This window comes from Balaenoptera ricei, chromosome 7 (genome assembly GCF_028023285.1).
Source record: "Balaenoptera ricei isolate mBalRic1 chromosome 7, mBalRic1.hap2, whole genome shotgun sequence".
Lineage (NCBI taxonomy): Eukaryota > Metazoa > Chordata > Mammalia > Artiodactyla > Balaenopteridae > Balaenoptera > Balaenoptera ricei.
The window spans coordinates 121,534,633-121,539,715 of record NC_082645.1 but is presented as its reverse complement, the minus strand read 5'-3'; positions in this window follow the sequence as shown (position 1 = coordinate 121,539,715).

The window sequence follows — 5,083 nt, the reverse complement described above, 5'->3', positions numbered from 1 at the left end:
CCCGCCAGGGCCAGGGCCAGGGTGGGCACGGGTGGGGTAGGAGCGGCACATGGGGCCCGGTCCCTGTCTCACCGCACAGTCCGCAGCGAGCCCACTTCGGAGGGGAGGACGGGGCCTGGAGCAGGGCTGGGTCCGGCCTGAGCAGAGGAAGCCGCCCTAGATTGGGCCCCGACTCCAGGCCAGGGAGGGAGGGAGCACAGGGAGGCTGGCCCCACAGCCGTCTGTCTGTCCACCTGCCCAGGGAGTGCCCGCCTCCCCCTCCGCGTGGCAGGGCCTGGGAAGGGCCAAGGGTGGGCTCGGAGTGCAGACCCTCCTCCTCCTCCTCGCCTGCAGGGGGAACAGACAACCCTTTAATAGAGACAGGGCCGCGGCTCCTCCTGGGGGATCCTGGGCCAGAGGGGAGGACCGTCTGGCCGTGTTGACCCTGCGTCGTCCTTCCTGCCGGCCTCTGGATCCCTCTGCGGGGAGGACGGACACCGCTGTTGCGGCTGCCGGGTCGGCAGAGTGGGGCAGAGGGCGAGGGGAGGCCTGTGGCCGGGAGGGCTGCTGGTGGCCGGGAGGGTGCGAGGGTGGGAGGGCCACAGGAGCTGGGGCGGCTGCCATTTAGCCCAGAGAACCCGAGGCCTGGAGGAGCAGACGGGAGCCCGCACCAGGCCCCAGATGCCCCTGAGCCAGTGAAAGTCCTCGGAGTTGCGAGTGGGCCGGCCGTCCCGCTGTGGCGAGGGGGCGGGCTGGGCCGGGGTCTTTGTCCGCGCTCTGTGCCGGGGGGACAGGGACCGACCGAGGCCGCCCCGCCCGCGAAGGCCCCGAAGTGAGCTGCTCTGCGGTGCATCCAGCGGGCACGTGGGCGACCGCGGTTCCCCAGGGCTGGGGCGCCCTCCCCGAAGCCACCCGGAGCACCTGGCCCTTCTCACCCCCCAGGGCCCGGAGCAGATGCCGCGCCAGGCCCGGGGGCCTGTGGAGCCCTGACGGGCCAGGTGTTTGCCCAGCCTCCCTGGGTCCGTCTCCCCCCTTCCTCTGGCGACCCATGCATGGCAGAACGGGCTGCCACCTGGCACAGCGGCTTCCGGAAGAGGCCTCCGAGGTCATGGCCAACCTCCCAGCACCAGCCTGGTCTGGCAGCCAAGACTGGGTCAGCCCTGAGGGCAGAGAGCTGGGAGGGACCCTGTCCTCACGGCCCTGCCCCCATGGCCGTTCCCCTCGTGCCCTTGGCTGCCTGTGGAATTCCCTGAGTCTGACCCTTATCCTGGCTGGAGCCCCTGACCCCGGCACCCCAGGACAGGACCGGGAGGCACGCGGTCGAGGAGGAGGAATCCGGCAGAGGGCAGCCTCAGGCCGACCCTGCGGGGCTTGCGGCAGGAGGGCGTGGCCAAGCTCCCCAGCCTGGGCAGCTGGACACTCTCCTCTGGCTGCCGCTGCGAAGGTCGGTCCCGGAAGAGGCCAACCCGCAGGGCCCCAGGCTCTCCGCCCTCGGTGGCACAGCGGCTCTGGTGGCCCCGGCACTGTCTGCTCAAGAAGCGCAGTGGCAGCCGGTTGCTGGAGGTGAGTGCACAGCTCAGCTGGAGCCCTCGGAGGGGCACGCGCGCCTACAAAGGCACACACGCCCTGCATATAATTTTTTACTTTTCACTTTATACAATGTATTACAGTTTGAAATTTTTTCAAGTTGCATTACTTTCGCAGTTAAAAAAAAAAAATTAGGACTTCCCTGGTGGTGCAGTGGTTAAGAATCCACCTGCCAATGCAAGGGACACAGGTTTGAGCCCTGGTCCGGGAAGATCCCACATGCCGTGGAGCAACTAAGCCTGTGTGCCACACCTACTGAGCCTGTGGTCTGGAGCCCGCGAGCCACAACTACTGAGCCCGTATACCACAACTACTGAGCCTGCGCTCTAGAGCCCACATGCCACAACTACTGAGCCTACGTGCCACAACTACTGAGCCTGCACGACTAGAGCCCGTGCTCCGCAACGAAGAGTAGCCCCGCTCGCCGCAACTAGAGAAAGCCCGCCAGCAGCAACGAAGACCCAAAGCAGCCAAAAATAAATAAAATAAATAAATTTATTAAAATAAATAAACTTCTAAAAAATAGTCTATTAATAAAAAATAAAAATATATTATTAAAAAAAAAATTTAAGGGGCTTCCCTGGTGGCACAGTGGTTTAGAATCTGCCTGCTAATGCAGGGGACATGGGTTCGAGCCCTGGTCTGGGAAGATCCCACATGCCACGGAGCAACGAGGCCCGTGAGCCACAACTACTGAGCCTGCGCGTCTGGAGCCTGTGCTCCGCAACAAGAGAGGCTGCGACAGTGAGAGGCCCGCGCACCGCGATGAAGAGTGGCCCCCACTTACCGCAACTAGAGAAAGCCCTCGCACAGAAACGAAGACCCAACACAGCCAAAGATAAATATAATAAATAAATAAATAAAAGATTACTATTAAAAAAAAAAAAAAAAAATTTAAGCAAGAAGCAAGCAAGCTACAATTAGCACAGCTGTATTGCTGGGTCCCAGGGGCTAGGAAGGGCCTGGGCCCAGAAGCCGCTGCTATACTAGCTTTATTTGACCATAACTTTTATTATATGTTTATATAATATTCAGAAATACATTAGTTAAAAAAAGAAAAGCCTCCAACTACTGTGGCTTTGTGGCTTTGACACCAGACCTTTGTGTGGCTTAACCCAAAAGGTCTTCTTCCTCACCTCATAAGAAGTAGGGAGGTGCTGGCACCTGAGTGGGTTCAGTGGCTCAAGGGTGTCAGGGCCAGAGCCCTTGCCCGTGGCTGCGGGATTGCTGTGGCAGGTCCAGCCACCACGTCCACATTCAAAGTACTATGCTAGCTGCACCTGCCCTTCTTCTCGGGAAAGCAGGTGTCATCAGCTAAGCACGAGTCTCAGGCCACCCCCGGCCATGAGGCAGTCTGGAAGGGTAAGAGATCCATCCAGGTGGTTTGGAACAAATGCACCTCATCCTTGGGGGTGGACACATTGCTGGTCTGGGCAAAACCACTGAGGTGAGTGCCCACTGTAGTGACTGCCAGCTGGGAAGGACCCCGTCCTCCTAACACTTGCCTGCTCTGCACATAGCCTGAGGGGTGGACCATGGATGCTTAAGGCTTCCTGTGCCCAGACGAGCTACCGTGCTTGCACCGCGTGCTCCCTGCCCCCAGGACCCTCCCCCGCTTCCCCCAAACCTCCTCCTTGCACAAAGGGAGCACCCTCCTCCAGGCAGCCCCCCAGCCTGCTCACCAGCCATCTGCCGCCATCCTGCCTGCTTGTCTCTGGCTGCACAGGGCACTTCCATCCCCGCAGCCTCCACCCCGGTCCGGTGTGTCTGCATGCCTGTCCCCTGCCCCCCGTCCCCTATCTCTCCTTCGGCCACCCTGGGACCCTACCCCCACTCCCCATCCCCCCTGGTTCTTCCTGCCAAGTGCCCCAAGCCCAGAGCTGGGGGTTTTCAGGGCTCCTTCGCCCTCACCCGACCCCCTTCCAGGCTGCTCTGGCTACGGCTTCACTCTCCGCCCCCCTCCCCACCTCTGCTGCCCCTTCTCAGGTCCCCGCCCCCTCCCCGAGTGCTGGTCTTCTCTTCAGGGTCACCCACTCCTGCCGTTAAGTGACTCCTCAGTGAGCCTGTCCAAAACGCTCTGCTTTCTTCCAAAGCACGGGTCACCTTCCAACTACGTAACTGTCGTATTACGGTTATTGTTTAACCTACAGCCACTGTATGTGAAGTTCACGAGGGCAGGAATTTAAAAACCTCTGTCGCGATGTCTCCCAAGTGCCCAAGAGAGGGGCTGGCACAGAGCAGGTGCCGAGTGCCTGCTGAGGGACGAAGGACAGATCCCCCACGGAAGCTGCCTCCTTCCCTTGGCTTATCGTCAGCGCTGTCACCCTGCTGGCCGTGCCTCGCCTTAGCTGGCGGGTCGCTGCAGGCCCCGGTGAGGCCACCCTCCGTCCACGGGGTGCTCTCAGCAGGGACTCGGGCCTCACTTTACCCCCTCGTCCACTCCGTCCCCGTCTGTGGGAATCCTCCTACTCGGACGCATCCCTCTGTGATGGACGTGCGGTCCTCGCGGCTGTGGCCCCCCGTGGTTTCCCAGCAAGGGCGCTGTGGGCTCCTTCCCACTGAGGAGCATCTACCGTAGCCGGAGGCCCAGCCTGGGCTCAGCCAGCACTGTGCCCGGGGCCTGCGTGCAGTGCCCTGCCGGCCAGGAGGGGACAACTCCCGACGTGGACGCCCCAGTCCGTGCCCCGCCTTCCCCCACGGCAACCCCGCATTGTGAGCTGATCGGCTCCCTGCCCTGGTTTGCACACCTCTGATGGCAGACCTGGCTGGCTGGCCCTCGGCTTCTCTGAGCTGCCTGATTGTCCTGGGCCCATGTTTCTACCTGGATTCTCCTTCCTCTGGTTTGCAGGAGTCCTTTACATCTAAGCGTTAGGCCCTTGCCAGTTCTAAACTCTGAGCAGACGTCTCTCAGTCTGCTCTCAGTGGTCTATTCATGGTGTTCTTTGCCCCACAGGAATCTTTACTTTACGTAAACTAACCCTTCAAAACCTTGTCTCACGGCTGTGCTTCGGGGGTTAAGGAGCTTTTCTGCACTCGCAGCTCACAAATGTATTTTCCCACCGTTTTTTCTACTGGCTTGCGATTCTACTTTCCCACGGAGACTTTTAATCCTCAGGTCGTCCTGCGTACGTTAGGCTGGGTCAGTGTCCCTCTTCCCACAAACTGTGCTCCTCTGCCAGCCCCGCCCAGGACACAGGCCTCTCATCCAGGGACCCGCGGGCGCCCTCACCAGCACCGAGCCCATCCGAGGGTCTGTGCGGACGGCTGTGTTTCTACAGTGTTTGCACTGTTTCTACGGTGGGTTTGTAGCTTTTTTTTTCCCCAGATTTTTTATAATCTGGAAGGAACTCACTGCTCTTGACTCGTTTTCAAAGTTGACTAAACTTTTTTAAAGTTTCAAGGTCCAATGTGGATCTTTTTCTTCCATATAAATTTTAGAGTTTAAGGAGGTTCTTAAAAAATCAAATGTCATTCTGATTAGGATTGTGCTGGATTTAGCACAGCTTTCCCATCCCTT